Source organism: Rhyacophila brunnea, unplaced genomic scaffold (genome assembly GCF_057557595.1).
Source record: "Rhyacophila brunnea isolate RB1 unplaced genomic scaffold, BYU_Rbru_1.0 scaffold_13, whole genome shotgun sequence".
Taxonomy (NCBI): domain Eukaryota; kingdom Metazoa; phylum Arthropoda; class Insecta; order Trichoptera; family Rhyacophilidae; genus Rhyacophila; species Rhyacophila brunnea.
The window spans coordinates 38,973,304-38,992,853 of NW_028232785.1; the positions used below are offsets into that span (position 1 = coordinate 38,973,304).

Sequence of the window (19,550 nt, forward strand, 5' to 3'; positions counted from 1 at the left end):
GCGACTATGTACCTATTTTTTCTAGTGTACTCTTTTTACATTGGGCAGTGATGCCATCTTTTTTTTTACATAATCCTGAATATTAAATTTCTTTGGCTTTCGTTTATTTTATTCGGCACAATCACATTCTTTCCTGACGTAGGTACTATTATTATAATTAGAAAGGTAAACAATAATTCTTACGTGCTAAGTACATGTTGAACATTTTGACATAACTGATTAACAACAAGGAATTTTGGACGTACGTACGCCCATTGTTGACTAGGAGGTCAGGTGACATGGTTACACCTAATAATTACGTAGGTAATTAAGACTATCGGGAGAGTCCCAATATGGGTGTAACAGTATACCTACCTACGCTGTTAGTGTGTATTTGCCATTGGTGAATACGTGTCATCCTTGAAAATATGGAAATGCAAAACCCGAGTGGTAAAAAACTATCTACTCAAATAGAATAGTACAAAACTTAAATCCAATTAAACACAGTTAATTGTTTGATCGCTTCTACGGGATAGGCTTTTCAGTATTTCGGCAATACATAATAAATAATTACGTATTCTGGCAACACTTCTCTTAAATTAATGTACCTTGAATGGATCCTGCTTGTCACGTTCTTCCTGACATATTTACCATTAAAATAGACGTAAATCGAGAATGTGATGGAGAACAGTCAGATACAGAAGGCAAGCCTTTGTTTGATACGCAGACTAGCCTCCCAATCAGCCCGGAAGTTCGCACTCATATAAAGCAGGAGAATGCCGACGTTTCAAGTTGCAATTTCGAGGTTAGTTTTGGGAAACTGATTTCTTTTACAATTACGCTGTATTGTGACTAACAACGATTAATATATTATTATAATATGTTTCTTTTTTATAAACTGCGTAGAGACAATGATATTAAACGTTGATTTAAAAAATAACTCGATTATACATTTTGACAGCTACGATACATTTGTGATTTAGGTTAGGGCAGGTTATCTTCTAATTCATTTTGACTATAATTAGTCATTCAAGTGAAAGTGGTTTTACTGTGTTAACCATAATGTTTCTTTCAGTATCTTTTAGCGGACCTCTCTAATATAAAACCTGAGACGGATGATCAACTATCCGTCATCAAGCGCGAGATTATTGAAGATGTAATAGACCCATTATGTGATGTTGAAGATCCTCAACCGGGTTGTTCTTCTTCAAAATACAGGCCAACACATCAGGTTCGTTCAATTATATAATGTGTTATTTTACTTACCTTGGTGCAGTCTTATATCGAAAGTTGGAATTAACAATACATGTTTTAATCTTAGAGCCGTTTCACACGCGACACCATTGTCTCGAGCCGCTGCATGAATGGTCGCGTTTAGACGGAGTAACAAGTATGTCGCGTTTATATATATGTAGAGAAAACGATCATGCGGTGCCCAATCCGTTGACATCTTCTCAATTGATGAGGGTGACGTGTTTAGATTTTATTTAAAAAATTAAGAATACTCGCTCTTAGAGACCGCATAATATGTTCCAACATTTTTTTTAAAGAGCTGTATTGACTTTGTCAAGGGCCCAATTCCATATATATTTTACCCGACAATGGAGACGGGTATCTTTCCGGAAGCATGGAAGATGTCGAAGGATACTCCTATTCATAAGAGTGGTACGGAGTTATCATTGGAAAACATACGGCCTCTATCAGTAACAGACATTTAAAACATTTTCTGGTGTGCCTCAGGGCTCAAACTTGGGGCCATTGCTGTTCACGTTTTTTTATAAATGACATAGCATTGGTAATTAAAAATACTATGTTTATGTTTATATTGTTTGCTGTGACTTGAAACTCTTCATGAAAGTTGTCGCCTTGGACGATTGTCGTCAACTCTAACTTGACATGGATAATATATTATATTGGAGATGGTTTACTATTGCCTCGCGAGTATTGTTCCAGTTTTCGATGCATGGATGGATATTATCCGACTGACTTTCTCTTAGGAATGTTTACATACTGTAACTTAAAATTAAGAAGGGATCTTTATTTAGCTACATAGTTTTCCCGACTTATACGCAGCGTAAATGAAAACTCTGCCATTTTTGGTGGTGCTGGTTTGTGTGTCTCTGATCGGAGTCGAGGGCATCCGTTGTTTGTTCTCCCAAGGTTCAAAACTAAGCTGCCATTAGTAATGCCAATTGAGAGGGCAATAATTATGTTTTATGAAATCGCTTCGAATATTGATATATTTCACTTACGTGGGCGTGAATTTAGGTGGACGTTATTATATAAATTTTTAAGATAGTGTCTATCGATAGTTCACTCTGTGTGCTTCAATCTACTTTTATATTTTTGATAGTTTATTTCTTATTTTATTACTCATTATATTTTTAACTCACATTGTTATGTATTTTTATCTTATTTTATGTCAATCATGAACGTTTTAAATTTAAAATTTGTTATTTTCTTTATATGCAAAATAAATAAATTTGATTTATTATTAATTGTGCAGTGTTTAGACTATTCAGAGAGAAACACCAGTGTCCAGATACTAGTATCTCGTGTGAAACGGCTCTTACTTCTTAATGAAGTCATTTTAAAATACGTGCGAGAACTCGTTTCATTTATGGGCTGTGGAGTAGTAATACATGTTATTAGAATAAGTTCGTTCAATTTTTTATAAAGGTTGTTTTTTTAACTTTAAATAAATAAATTGTAAAAATATAACACTAGTTAATTTTGATAGTTTTTTTTAATTCGAAAGACACGTGCATGGCATTAACATTTTTAAATGATTTTGGGCATATTGCCACTGTATCTGTTCTCAACGAAGCATATACTGGTCACCTAATTTAGAACACTTTTTTCGTGCACTGCCGAAAATACATACGATGACAAAAAATAGTGTTCAAAAACCTTATAAATGCAATATATGATCATAAAGATGCTCGCAACCTAGAAACCTTAAAATCAATAAAATAAAACATAACGGAGCTTACCCTCATAAATGCGATTTGTGTTTATATAGATGCTCGCAAATTTACGTTTTAAGAGACATACAATGTCACATTCTAATGAAAAATTTTATAAATTCAATCTATGTTCATATAGATTCTCGCGACGTGGTAGTCTTTAAATACCTACATATTATGACACATTTTGTTTTCGACCATGTCCATAACTTATAAGATCATATGGGATCAGGAATTATAAGATCTTATAAGTAATGGACATGGTAGCCATGAGTATACAACCAAGAAGAGGAGAAGAACACTAATTTGCGAGCATCTATATGAACATTCATCGCATTTATAAGGTTTTTTTTATCAGTATTGCCATTCCATAATATTTTTTAAGCTTACTAGGTATTTTTAAATTACATATTTGATTATATTGGAAATCACATTCATCACACGCAAATGGGTTTTCTCCTGAATGTGTAAGTTCATATTATGAACTTACACATTAGAACTTTAAGTTCTTTCATTGAATAAGTTTATGTAATTTGATAATGTTTCTGATATTTCTTCGATATACCTTCTGTTGAAAATAATGTAATTACATTATTCTAGATTAATACTGTAGACATCTCTACAGTCTTTTGATGTTGGGAAATTGAAAAATCAAGAGTTACGTATTTTTATCAACATAATGAATAGCTAAAAATACAATGTTCTAAAAATCGGATGATCTTGATTTTTTTTTCTAGCAAACGTATATAAGTATAGACATCTTATCCGTGGTAAGCTCAAAATACCTAAACTATCGACTTACCAACTTTTGGCAGCAACGTATTGAATACGTTGTTTTAGAACTCATAAACTTACACATTCAGGAGAAAAACTAGTTGCGTGTGATGATTCTGATTTGAAATGTAATCAAATATGTCATTTAATAATTAATTTATAATGTTGTATATAATGTGTTTAATAAATGTTTTTCAAGGAAGTCACTATGTCGAGGTGGAAGACGATATCCGAAGTGGTTTTCTCGGGAGATTATTAGAGACATTAGAGTCAAACACTACTATCATACAGCCTGGAAGTCTAAGCATGGTCAGCATGACTATGAAATGTTTGGCCTTTATCGTATGAGAGTGAGGCAAGCTGTTCGGCTGGCCTATCGAATATATATGGAATCGGTAAAGGATTGCATTCGCGAAAATCCTAAATCGTTTTGGGATTATATAAAATCATTAAGAAAGGATGGTGGATTTGCCAATTCGATGACTTGGAAGGGCGAAGAGGTGACTAGACATAGAATGGCAGAAGCATTTGCTGGTCATTTCAGGTCCGTCTACGCAAGTAGTACTCCGAATCTGGATGTCGCCTCAATGTCAAGAAAACGATCGTGCGGTGCCCAATCCGTTGACATCTTCCCAATTGATGAAGGTGACGTGTTTAGATTTATTAAAAAACTTAAGAATACTCGCTCTTTGGGACCGGATAACGTCCCTACATTTTTTTTAAAGGGGTGTGTTGATTTTGTCAAAAGCCCACTTGCATATATATATAATCTTACAATGGAGACAGGTATCTTTCCGGAAATATGGAAGATGTCGAAGGTGACTCCAATTCATAAGAGTGGTACAGAGTCGTCAGTAGAAAACTACAGGCCGGTAGCTGTTCTCTCTGCACCAGCAAAAGTTCTGGAGATGATAATGCACAGCATGATTTCTCCAAAAATTGAGTCATTCATAATGAATGAACAGCATGGATTTAGAGCAGGCCGATCAACGGAAACCAACCTGATGGTATTCACTGATTATGTGTCGTCAGTACTAGATAGAGGCAGCCAGGTTGACTGTTCTTACAATGATTTCTCGAAGGCATTTGACAGAGTCGATCACGATATTCTAATGGAAAAACTCCAACTTATTGGATTGTCGGATCGATTTTTGAAGCTATTCGGGGGTTATTTTAGGAACCGTCAACAATACATTTCGTACGGCCTTTATCAGTCACAGACCTTTTACACATTATCTGGTGTCCCCCAGGGCTCAAACTTAGGGCCATTGCTGTTCACGATTTTCATAAATGACATAGCATTGGTAATTAAAAATGCTATGTTTTTGTTGTTTGCTGACGACTTGAAACTCTTCATGGAAGTTGTCACCTTGGACGATTGTCGTCAACTCCAACTTGATATAGATAATATCGTCACTGTTCTCGCAGAAAACACTAATTCGAAAAAATGACATATTGAGTTAGTACCAAAATGTTCCTTATTTCAAACTTTACCGTCTGGAAACCTTCTTAATAAATAAACAGTCTTTATTTTAAAGTCATCCTTTTTACGATTATTTAATAAACTCACATGATAGACCATTATTTCAAACATTTTAACAACTTCAAAGTCAAATTAATCAAAACTAGTATTCTCCAGTTAGTGTGTTCTGCCAGAACAGAGACGATATATTAGATTGGGGCAGGCGTAACAAACTGGACTTCAATATTGATAAATGCAATGTTTTATCGTTTACTAAAGCCTCACGAGTATTGTGTTTCCAGTACTCGATGCATGGCAGAGTTCTCTCGCGAATATCATCTGTAAGAGATCTTGGAATTACGTTTGACGGTAAACTGACGTTTAGTGGTCATATAGATACCATTCGTAAAAAGGCGCTAAAGATGTTGGGCTTTGTCTTGCGTACTTCCCGGGTCTTTTCGGATGTTACGGTACTAAAAATTCTTTATAACTCCTTAGTTAGAAGCAGACTTGAGAGTGGGTCTGTCGTTTGGGCCCCGCATCAGTTGAAGTACGGCCTTATGGTGGAGAGAGTCCAAAAAAATTTTTTAAGACTCCTTTACTTTCGGCTGTATGGATATTATCCGTGGCTCTATCCGACTGATTTTCTCTTAGGGATGCTTACATACTGTAGCTTAAAATTTAGAAGGGATCTTTATTTAGCTACATATTTTTTCAGACTTATACGCGGCGTAAATGTGAACTCTGCCATTCTTGGTGGTGTTGGCTTGTGTGTCTCTGATAATTACCTTAGGAATCGAGGGCATCCGTTGTTTGTTCTCCCACGGTGCAGAACTAACCTGCCATTAGTAATGCCAATTGGGAGGGCAATAACCATGTTTAATGAAATCGCTTCGGATATTGATATATTCCACTTACGTGAGGGTGAATTTAGGTGGACGTTGTTTTTTAAATTCTTAAAATAGGGTCTGCTTAACTCATCCGGTGTACTTCCTTGTACCTATATACTTAATATTTTTTGTATTTACACATTTATACTGTACATAAAACTGTTTTAATAATATTTCTTTGTTTCTAAATGTCATGTTGTGAACGTCTTAAACTTATAATTTGTAATGTCCACAATATGTTAAATAAATAAATAAATTGAAATTGAAATTACTTAATAAAATAATAAAAAAAATACAGATTGTATTGTATACAAAATAATAGGCAAATACTCTTCAAGAATTTGTTTAATGTAAATATATATTTGAACAAATCGCTCCTAATGCTTTATGCGTGACACATAATATTATCGCACTCACCTCATCAGGCGGCGGAGGAAGCTGCTCCGCGAACTTCTGATTTTGATCGATTTAAAAAGCTTGAGACCACTGTAGCGAGAGAATGCCTCATCTGATCGCAGCGAATTCTGGTGTCATTTTGTGTGTAAAGAACAAAGCTAAGTAATACAGTAACAAACTATTTCATTGGCACCAACAAAAATGTCTGTACCAAATAAGAAACAAAAACTTGGTGGAGCTAGTAGTAGTAATTCTGACAGACAGTGAAAATGGAAAACTGTTCAGTCATGGGAAATGTATGAATGAAGCGTGATCAAAATGCTCCCACGATCTTTTTGAAAACAAGCAAAAATAATATATTCCCAGAATAAAAGTAATGCATTCGTCTAAAAACACGGTGAAAGATAGAATCTATCATTGTAATATTTAAACTTTTTCTAATAGATTTCTTAAAAACTACTTTTTCATTTTTCACAATGAAAACTGCACGGTACTTCAGCCAGTCGAAAGATTAAATTTTGAAAATTTTGGCACGCGTGCCTACTTAAAAAGGTTGACTATCACCGTGTTTAGGTATAATATTTCTACCTAGATCACCTACTTATAATGAACTGTTATTTAAAAATCACATAATTATTGAAATTTAATAAATCTTTTATATGTTTTTTTAGATTATCGCTAGAAGCACTTTACCGGCCAATGCTGCAATGATATCGTCCTGGGACGTGTCTGAAGCACAATTGTTTAGCGAAGACCTACACATTGAGGAACACGACATTAAGATAGAATTCAAAGAATATATTGAAAGGTACAAAGATGTCGTCCGTCGCAATAGTAAACATATTTTTCAATCAAATATGGTAAACACGGTATTATTAGTGGCTGTTATACAATTGGAAAAAAAATCGTTTCATAAAGAAAATTTTGTGTGCGGTATCTGTTTTGATTTTTTTTCATCGTTCGACCTGATGTTGCTTCACAAAACGATACACAAAACCACAATTGCGAAAACGACCGTTTCCGTTGCAAGGTTGGTGAAATGTGACGATGGTCATTTTTCAAGCTTTCGTCCTGGACACGTCATGAAGTCACACAAAACGACTCATTCTGGTGAAAAGTTATTTAACTGTAATAAATGCAATTACTCATTCAAACAATGTAGTCACATGAAAACACACAAAATGACACATTCTTGTGAAAAGCCTTTTAAATGTGATATATGCAATTACGCATGCAGACATTCAAGTGACATGAAAAAACACAAAACGACTCATTCTGGCGAAAAGCCATTTAAATGTGATAAATGCAAATACTCATGCAGACAGTCCGGTAACATGAAAACACACAAAATGACTCATTCTGGTGAAAAGCCATTTAACTGTGATATATGCAATTACTCATGCACGACGTCTGGTAGCATGAAAACACATAAAATGACTCATTCTGGTGAAAATCCATTTAACTGTGATAAATGCAATTACTCATGCACGACGTCAGGTAACATGGTAACACATAAAATGACCCATTCGGGCGAAACGCCATTTAAATGTGATATATGCAATTACTCATGCAGACAGTCAGTTCACATGAAAACACACAAAATGACCCATTCTGGTGAAAAGCCATTTAAATGTGAAAAATGCAATTTTTCATGTACGACGTCTAGTAGTATGAAAATACACAGAATGACTCATTCTGGTGAAAAGCCATTTAAATGTGTCAAGTGCAAATACTCATGCACGAGCTCTCGTAACATAAAAAGACACAAACTGACTCATACTGGTGAAAAGTCTTAATGCACAAGGTCCAATATCATAATATCGCATAAATTGACTCATTCTGTTGAAAGGTCATTTTAATGAGATGAGTGTAGTTACGCATCCACAACGTTTGGTAGCATGAAATTGCATAAAAGGACTAATTCTAGTGAAAAGTCATATACATCATTATTATGCAATTACCCATGCATATATTTTAATAAGATGAAATCACATGAAAGGACCCATTCAGGTAAAAAGCCATTTCGTGTAAACTCTTATACGCATGCAAACTGTCTCTAAAATAAAATACACTGGCTGTGCTTATCAGTGAACTGTAAAGAAATGATGCTGGGAAGGCAGGGTATGTCTAGGATGCCAGGCACTAACCTTTTATGCTATTTAGGTTGGCTCCATGGTTTTGTTGTCAATCCTGGTCGTATCATCAGTCTCGTTCGGTATTGTTCACTGAGTCATCCGGTGCGTGGCACTTGACGGCTTAGCTTAGGTAAGTGTTTATATGCGCACAGTTGATGAATGACTGACGGTTATTTATCGTGCCAGGCAAGGGTCAAATTGTCAGGTGGGTAGGAATTTATCTATTGTATTAGGGCCACCCTAATTGGCGTATTCAGACAAGGCCATTTGAATGTGAAATAATTGCTCATGCATAACTTCTGGTAGCATATTTCACGATTTATTTATTTTTAAAAAATCTTGCATTTTTGGGACATAATTTCAATATTATATTATATTATACCAATAAAGGCGTTAGCTACCCTTTCACCATTTAGCTAGGATTAAGTATCTGTAGTAAAGACTTTGAAATAATGATCAGTCGAGAAGGGAACGAACGTGCGTACGTCATTTTTATCATCAACCGATAACGAAAACAATTTATATTTTTGTAGCCCATTCTATAGCGACATAATATTAACAGACATAATCTGTGTTAAATACAGTTTTTGAATACTTCAAACCCACTTGCTCTAATAAATCTCGTTTGTTGTTTAGTGTATTTTGGATTGGTGTAAGTGCACGTTAGTTCTTAGTGACATAAATTGAAGTGTATCGAACTCCACTACCGTAAGCTGGTATTTTTTTTTTAAACCATATCCGATCCTAATAGGAACACATGGGCCTGTAACAAATTTTGTTTTTACGATAAACGGATGTCATTTACTTGCTCAACCTATTAAGTCCATAGTCTGACCCTACACAAATTTAAAAACAATATGTGTATATGCCAGACCCAGGATTTGAACCTAAAACCCACGACGCTCAAGACGCACGGCCATTTTGGGGTAAGCTGGTTCATAGCTTTGTTTGGCGATCTGACAATATTGTGCACACTTTTTCGGTCCATTTATTTGTTTTCGTTGAATTAGAAATACATATCACACATGTTGTTTGTTAATTTTTTTTTTAATTCACATGCCCTGCCCAAACCAAAATATAATCGATAAAAATATTATTCTATCTTTAAAATATCTTATTTTATGTATGATTAAATGTCATAATTTTAGATATTTTATAGATAGATAAGTATTTTTGACAAAGTATATTCTGTTATGGTTTGGTTTCGCAGGGTTTAAGGCGATATACATTTATTTGATAATTTACAATATCAACTACTGTAATAAATAATAAATGTGTTGTAACGTTCTAAATACCACCCATGCTTTAGCAATATTAAAATACATGTGTGTACCTACAATGTTATAACATCCGAAATAGCTCAAAATAAAACAAACCGCGGTATAGCATATGAATCCCCATCCCTGTAAGAAATAATACCTACTTATCTGAGGGTCGTGAATACCATGATGTACGTTCAAAATAGTTCCTCAAGGTTCCAGTACTTCGGGTTAAGAATGTTAAATTATTTATAGTGTAAAGTATAAAGGGGCGCCACTTGCCCAGATTCCTCCAACGCCGTATTCAATACACGGGACATATCAGGACAAGAATTAAATAATAAAATCATTTAAATGCGTTCCGAGATCGGACACTATGAAATTTATTGAAACAAGTAGAAGCAACAAGTTAAACGCGGATCAACCGCCAAAGTATAGTAATAAAGAGTTACAATTTAAATCGAACAAATGCCATGCCTAACACAACAAAGCTAGAGCTTCTGTGGGGAGTTATTACAAAGTTAATAAAACAGGAATCTAATCCTCTAGACAAGTGATACAATAAATACCGGTTGAGTGCGTCCGCCATTTGGGGCGGCCAGGCGTCCGAAACCCGGCACCTCGTTCAAAACTGGACTGTCCTCGTTGCACTCCGGATGTTGACTGACGTACGATCCACGCGCACGCAATCGCGTCCCACGCGCAGGTGATACCAACTTAAAGATTGATTCCGCTGCAGTCTGCCATGTTAACAACGTTTAATTTCCGAGGCAAAGTGTTGCCATTAAAATGTTCAAACGTATTTATTCTAAGGTACTTGAATAAATTACGTTACAGTGTATCTGAAAACAAGATAAACTTACAAATTTAAAAAAATGTTATAACATGTGAATTTGTCAAAGGACCCCATCTTATTATTACTTAGGTACATATTTTTTATGGTTATGTTATTTAGGCATTATTAAAATTTTGTTTAATAAGTTTTCTATGATGTACTTAAGAGATTTTTACTAATCCATATTTTAATATTTTTTATATTCATTTCAAAAAACATCAATTTTTATAAAAATATAAATGTGTGCAAGCTTCGTATTTTTGCACTAGATGCCACTGCACATCTATTCTGTACACAAGATTGCTATCAAGTGCTCCTGAATTCAATCGTTATACGTGTGACGTCAATAAATAACAAAAATAATGTACAACTGTTCGTATTTTCGTTTATGCCTGTAAATTGGTGTTATTTAATGATCTATGCATGCTTCTCTTAATTATTAAGCGTTTGCCTTGTTATGCTAATAATAGTTATGTCCAACGAGAATAGACTTGGTTCTGTCTAAATAAAATGTCAGCCGACGGAAGTTTTTGTTTTGAATGAATGAACCAAACATTGTTAGCCGTTTGACAAGTGGAAGGTACCAACCTGCTGAGTAGATATGTCAATAGCTTGGTTAATAACTGTATTTAGTAACAATATGTATTATATTTTATAGATAAATAAAGAAAATCAGAAACTTATTTGGTATTAATCGTTTTTATTCACACTATCCCATTCATAATAAGTGGCACCAGTTCGCACAAGGAAACTAGGTACATTAATGAGGTTCATCATTGTAACCCATAATATGTAGTTATTGCCATTTCGCGTCAGTGCGAAGAAGACGCATTCCTTTTATTTGCTCGGTATGCTGGTTGCTGGTCAATGTCTGTTATTTAAGACTTGGGAGTGAACAAATAAATACCTCGGAATGGTCTAAAATGGCGATTTTTATTTGACTTATACTTTTACTATTACTATTTATTACATTTTTTATCAATTTCTCGGAACGCGAGATGTATAGTATGTTTACAATTGCAATCTCTAGAAGCCTAAACTTTTTCACTTTCGATCTTGCTATCAGCGAGAAGCGCTACAAGCGATCTCCCATCACAAATGCAGCGTTGCATTTTTTTGCGTTCTGACAAACAACGTCGCCGGATATTTTTTTTCTCGTTATCGACCATTACTATGAGTCAGCTCGGAAATGGTTCCGGCCTCTCCAAGCCTCCAGAGGAGTGTGACATTATGTCTTCTTTCAAATAAGAAAAATCAGAAACTTTTTTAATAAAAAAATTACAAGAAATATCTTTCTAGCATGTTTACTCTTAACGGTCTACACTTTAGTACGATTCCATTATTTTCATTGTCCAAATTAACACGAAAGGCCTTCCATGCAGTAAACAGTTATCGGCGGCTATCTCCAATTCGTCGGTCGACATGTCGGTCAAATTCAGATATGTTCGTGCTGCCTGCGAAGAGCGATCCTAAGAGGATAAAGCCGAATCAGCGCCGTCTAGTCGGTAACTCGGTAATGAGTCAGAAAAGATGATTGACACCTCTTGACTAGTATTTTTATTGTTTATAATAATTACTAATGATCTATTAGTTTTTGAAAATTTATTATTTATAATAATATAGGGAGGTTATAACAAACACTTTAACTTTTCATAATTTTATTATTGTGACCCTTGACTTGATAGGTTGGTACCTAATGAAATTTTTACATAGGTACTATATTGTATTGATTTCTTATTTAATAGTATTCGTTGTCAGTGTTTATTTGCCTTTTGGTGAGTATACACAGTGCCCGACGATGCCGAAACTGGTCGTATAGTTCGGAAAATGTTGGGTTCTAATGCGTTTAATGCTGCTGGTTTATCGGCATAAAACAGTGACTTCTCGAAACCTCACAGGAAATAATCCAGAGATGTCAAATCGCACAATCCTGTATGCTAATAATTGACATGTCGATTTCTCAAAATCAATTTATCTCCAAACCTTGATTAAAATAAAGCGATGGTTGCGGTAGCTGTATGGCACTTCCTGTTGAAATCACTGTTCGTTCGAATGATTCCATATTTAAAATAAAGTAATAATCATGGCTCTGAACAGGATATCCATTGACCTTAACGTGAGCTTTGTCCCCATTTTTGAAGAACTGTGCGACGATGTCACCAGCGTGTAAACCGCACCAAATGATGCATTTTTGTGAAACTAATAAATTATAGGAAGTCTTCTGGATTGGTATTTTTCCGTGTATGAAATTTTCCTTATTAACAAATCTGTTAAGCAACTATGAGCGTTATCGCTAAACGCAATTTGGCGATAAAATGCAGTTATAAGTTGGGTTAGCATCAAGTAGATTAGTTTGAGTGCCAAATTCCTGAATGAAACTCTCTAGTAAATGCGAGGCATAAAGGCATCTAGAAAAAAAAGTTATAATTTGCATAAATCAACAACGGATTTGCTAAGTAAATACGGATACTTTATAAGCATTGTTCCAGCGTGGTTCTATTCATAAAGATTTTTCGGGCGAGCTATACTGATCATTATGTATGCAGTCACATACTGTAGCTTAAAGTTTAGAAGGATCTTAATTTGCTACATATTTTTTCTGTCTTTCTTCAGGCAATATACCTATATTATTATCGTCAAAAATGCGTAATATTTGCTACTAATGTGTGATACCAGTTTTCACGTATGTGGGTTAAACATGAAAGATAAATTTAAAACAATAAAATCAGCGCAACGTGGCATGGAATGTGCATGTTGGGCATAAAATAATATCACAAATTAAACTAATGGATACGGAAGTAGACAAGAGTAGGTTATGTGAAACAATATGTCAGTCGACGAGTAAACAATCGTGCTGCCTAATTTCCAGGTTATTCTATATCACATTCTTAAGCAAAATTACTTTTAAATGCCATTTTGTTCCATTTCCAGAACTCTGTTTAACACCTTAGTCAAAATACAAAAAAAAACATGAGTGGATTTGTCGATAATGTCGAAAATAAGTTATTCTTTTAAATGCAGAACACAGTTTTTAATATATACGTATATTGGTTGCGCAAATATTTCAATGTGAACTTTCAAATTGCTCTTCAGAGAATTTTACTGAAAGTGACATAGAACAACCTGGAATATCAGGCTGCGAAATGTCGATATACAGTGGCCCCGCCCCAATCGGGCACTTAAACAACCACAGACCCCCAAAACCAGCTCGCTTGATATACCCATATACTTCGGTGGATATACGTAGCAGTGAAGTTCTGGGTACTTAAATAGTGGTAAAAGCTAACAGGAATAGAGGTATATAGCTTTCCATATACAGGTATAAACTAAATCCAGAATATGACTGGTCAATATAACAGTATTATTAAATCTACATTTCGCCATTGATGGGATGTTATTGAAGAAAGATATTTTTTTTATAAAGATAATACAGATTAATTCAACTCTGAATATGGACGGTTTACTTTTTTAAATGTATAGCAATTTTATCGCAATCTCTCGCAAAAATCTCAGAAAAAGGCACACATTAGAATTACATCAAGATAGACACAATTATTTTTACCATCATAGGAAATGTGAGTTCTTCAGAATGGAAAAATTTGTTTGACATTAAATACTTTCTTTCGCATCGTTAGCACGATAGTTCGGAGAAATCGTAGTTACATAGCAGTGTCAAAGAGTGGAGGTGGGCTGAAGGTCCGACATAAAAATATCACGTATTTCTTTTCATTGAACCAATACAACTACGTGTAGCTGGTGTTTTAAATTATGCATAGTAGATAACAGTCTAAAAAATTCGTTCATCTATAAATTATTGAAAATTATGACATTAAACTATATTTACATAATTTTCAATTTTCTATAGATTGAAAAATCGCCATGTTAAATATTTAGTATTCTTATTTCAACAAAAATAAATATGGTTGACTGAAATAGTGTGAACTATTTTAGTTGGATCGCCCATACGCTACACCTACATTGTTGTGGTTGGGTTGAGGCAGAGTTTAACTGAATTTAAAAAATAACCGGCACAATCTGCAAATTGTATTCTTACTTCAATGAAAATAAATAAATTTTAGTGTGCAATATTTATGTGAATTTTTAACCGTTCTCCACCTGTCGCCACTGTTAAATAGTAGTTGGACCCCAAGATACCTTGCCAAATATAAGTATTTATAAATAAGTGAGTTAAAAACAGAACGGCTTTTTTCTCTTTTTGATAATTTTATCATTTTTAATTTTAACAATCGTAAAACTAGCTTATTACACTCTATTACTATCATAGTCATCATCAATAGCCTGGGTCGATCCATTGCTGTATTAAGGCCTCCCCTAGCGCCACGTACATCCACCGAACATTCTCTACTCCATTAATTTAATAATAAGTTATAATCTAGATACCAAAAATCCTCCAACGAAGTTGTGTCAATATCTTTATACGTAAATCTTAATTTGTAAATAATGGAAAGAAGCCCGCTTGCTTATAACATACCACATGATGTCATTATACTAGTCTCAAATTTTATTTTAACTACCCAATACCAAATCTTCCACCACTCTTTCACACTTACATACATTTTGATAATTAGTTGCAGATTATTAATTTGGTTGTAGCATTTTTACATGTAAGATGTTCAGTTTAGTTTGGGACAAACGCTTTATTTTTTCAGTAGTAATGAAAAACAAATAAAATGATGAAGAACAATAATCATTACAATATTTAGTGACCAATAATATATCAGGAATACTAATTAAAATATTGCCACATACAGGTTTCACGCTTCAGTATTGCAATTAGTTCCAGTACGAATAATGTTCCAGAACCAGTAAGTATTTATTATTAGGATATTTAAGATGAAAATCAATTTGATATATTTTTTAAACACACCGCAATTTATGGTTTTTGAGATTAACAATTTGAGAAAAATTTTTAGAGCACACATCGCATTGATGTGGTTTTTCATTAGTATGTGTCATTATATGACCTTTAAGATGAGTAATTCGAGAGAATTTTTTAAAGCACACATCGCATTGATGTGGTTTTTCACCAGTATGAGTCATTATATGACCTTTAAGATGAGACATTCGAGAGAATTGTTTAGAACATACATGACATTGATGTGGTTTTTCACCAGTATGTGTCATTTTATGTATTTTTAACACACTATTTGAGACAAAAAAATTGAAACACACATCGCATTGATGTGGTTTTTTACCAGTATGAGTAATTATATGACCTTTAAGATGAGCAATTCGAGAGAATTGTTTAGAACATACATGACATTCATGTGGTTTTTCACCAGTATGTATCATTTTATGTATTTTGAGATCTCTAATTGAGACAAATTTTTTGAAACACACATCGCATTGATATGGTTTTTCACCAGTATGAGTCATTATATGACCTTTAAGACGAGAAATTTGAGAGAATTGTTTAGAAAATACATGACATTGATGAGGTTTTTCACCAGTATGTTTCATTTTATGTATTTTGAGAGCATCAATGCGCTGGAAATTCTTTAAACAAATATCGCATTGATGTGGTTTCTCCCCAGTATGTTTCATTTTATGTATTTTGAGAGTACCAATTTGCTGGAAATTCTTTTGACATACATCGCATTGATGTGGTTTTTCACCAGTATGTGTCAATTTATGTATTTTGAGATTAGTAGTATAATAGAAATTCTTTAAACAAATATCGCATTAATGTGGTTTTTCACCAGTATGTTTCATTTTATGTATTTTGAGAGCATCAATGCGCTGGAAATTCTTTAAACAAAAATCGCATTGATGTGGTTTCTCCCCAGTATGTTTCATTTTATGTATTTTGAGAGTACCAATTTGCTGGAAATTCTTTAAACATACATCGCATTGATGTGGTTTTTCACCAGTGTGCATGATTTTATGTCTTTTCAGTTTACTATTTGCGTTGAACTTTTTAAAACACACATCACATTGATATGGTTTTTCACCGGTGTGTGTCATTTTATGTTGTTTAAGGTTACCAATTTGCAGAAAAATTTTAAAACACACATCGCACTGATGTGGTTTTTTACCAATATGTGTTTTATATAACTTAGGTTGCTAAGACGTGCATGAAATGTAGTGACTATTTAGATGATTTACAGTTTCAAACACTCCATAGCAATTATTGCAAATAAAGTAACGTGGAAAATATGTAACTCTTCTCAACACAATTCGAACCACCTTTGGCAAGTATAATTTCGAAACTTCCTGTTTCACGTTTAGTACATATATAGTTATCTCTGAATGCTGTATCATATTTTCCATTATATTGGTTGAATCTGTTATGTTGTTATTGGTCAGGTTATTGTCGATTGTATCCTTTCTAGCTACGTCCAATGGATTATATGTGAAACATCGCTGGGATAAAATCTACAAAAAGAATAGGGTTGTATATTTTAATTAAACAATATTACAGCAAATAAAAATTATTTTTGATTGACAAGTGTTTTTTTGGTAAGATAGAACTAAAAACAATATGTCAATATAACAACTGTCAAATCCATGTGTTACACGCGTTGACTTTATGACATTACTGATAACACAAATAGAGTCACGATGACAAATTTACCTAATCTACTTATAAAATATGTTGACGATTCGCGCAACAAATAATTGCATTTTCTCGAAATATTGCGTTTAGTGGTTTAGCTCATTGTAGCTCAACGGATTTGTTAGTATGGAAATATGCTGCATATGGATTGAGACCGATCCTTAAAAGTCCTTGATTGCATTACCGGACAATATTTTTTAAAAATGAGGCTGAAGATTGCGTTATGGAACATCTGATCAATAATATGTTTGAAAATATAATGACAAGCATCCGGACGAAATGTGCGATACCACGACAGCACTCATCGATATCAAATTTTAGGGGATAAGTCAGGCGATATTTCTTGTGGGGGTTCGCGAATTCACTGGCTGATGCCGATAGTTAAGCAATAATTGGCGCATTGAAAGCCAACATTATTCGTGTTATACAACTGGCAGTGCACGAAAAAAGTGTTCTAAATTGCGTGACCAGTATATGCTTCGTTTAGAACAGATACGGTGGCAATATGCCCTAAACCATAAAAAATGTAAAAGCCATGCACGTCTGTCTTTTAAATTAAAAAAAATATCAAATTAACTAGTGTTATATTTTTGCAATTTAAAGTTCTATCGGGCTAGAAAAACAACCTTTATAAAAAATTGAACGTACCTATTCTAATAGCATGTATTTCTACTCCACAACCAATAAATGAAACGAGTTCTCCCACGTATTTTAAAATGACCTAACTAAGAAGTAAGAGCCGTTTCACACGAGACACTAGTATCTGGACACTGGTGTCTCTCTCTCTGAACAATCTAAGCACTGCACAATTAATAAAAATTCAAATTTATTTATTTCACATATAAAGAACATAACAAATTTTAAATTTAAAATGTTCATGATTGACATAAAATAAGTGTTACAAATGAAAATACAGACAATGTGTGTTAATAATACAATAAGTATTAAAATAAGAAATAAAATAACAAAAATAAAAGTAAATGGAAGCACACAGAGTGAACTATCGATAGACACTATCTTAAAAATGTATAAAACAACGTCCACCTAAATTCACTCTCACGTAAGTGGAATATATCAATATCCGAAGCGATTTCATTAAACATGGTTATTGCCTTCTCAATTGGCATTACTAATGGCAGGTTAGTTTTGAACCTTTGGAGAGCAAACAACGGATGCCCTCGACTCCAAAGATAATAATCAGAGACACACAAGCCAACACCACCAAGAATGGCAGAGTTTTCATTTACGCTGCGTATAAGTCGGGAAAACTATGTAGCTAAATAAAGATCCCTTCTTAATTTAAAATAACAGTATGAAAGCATTCCTAAGATAAAGTCAGTTGGATAGAGCCGCGGGTAATATCCATACAGCCGAAAGTAAAGAAGTCTAAAAAAAATTTTCTAGATCCTCTACAAGGCCGTACTTCAACTGAAGCGTGGCCCAAACGATAGACCTACTCTCAAGTCTGCTTCTAACTAAGGAGTTATAGAGAATTTTTAGTACCGTAACATCCGAAAAGACCCGGGAAGTACGCAAGGCAAAGTTTTAGCGCCTTTTCACAAATTGTATCCATATGACCACTAAACGTCAGTTTATTTTCAAATGTAATGCCAAGATTCTTTACAGATGATATTCCCGAAACCTTCGATATAAGACTGCACCAAGGGAAGAAAAATAACACATTATATAATTGAACGAACCTGATGTATTGGCCTGTATTCTGAATAAGAACAACCCGGTTGAGGATCTTCAACATCACATAATGGGTCTATTACATCTTCAATAATCTCGCGCTTGATGACGGATAGTTGATCATCCGTCTCAGGTTTTATATTAGAGAGGTCCGCTAAAAGATACTGAAAGAAACATTATGATTAACACAGTAAAACCACTTTCACTTGAATGACCAATTATAGTCAAAATGAATTAGAAGATAACCTGCCCTAACCTAAATCACAAATATATCGTAGCTGTCAAAATGTATAATCGAGTTATTTTTTTATATCAACGTTTAATATCATTGTGTCTCTACGCAGTTTATAAACAAGCAAATTATTATAATAATATATTTATCGTTGTTAGTCACAATACAGAGTGATTGTAAAAGAAATCAGTTTCCAAAAACTAACCTCGAAATTGCAACTTGAAACGTCGGCATTCTCTTGCTTTATATGAGTGCGAGCTTCCGGGCTGATTTGGTGGCTAGTCTGCGTATCGAACAAAGGCTTGCCTTCTGTATCAGATTGTTCTCCATCACATTCCCGCTTTACATCCATT

At 34.1% G+C, this 19,550-nt stretch overlaps 1 pseudogene; it reads right to left on the reverse strand.

Annotated features, from left to right (window-relative positions):
* Window positions 1–1,570: 1,570 nt before the first annotated feature.
* On the reverse strand, window positions 1,571–19,029 carry LOC147077485 (uncharacterized; annotated as a pseudogene).
* Between the last annotated feature and the right edge of the window lie 521 nt (window positions 19,030–19,550).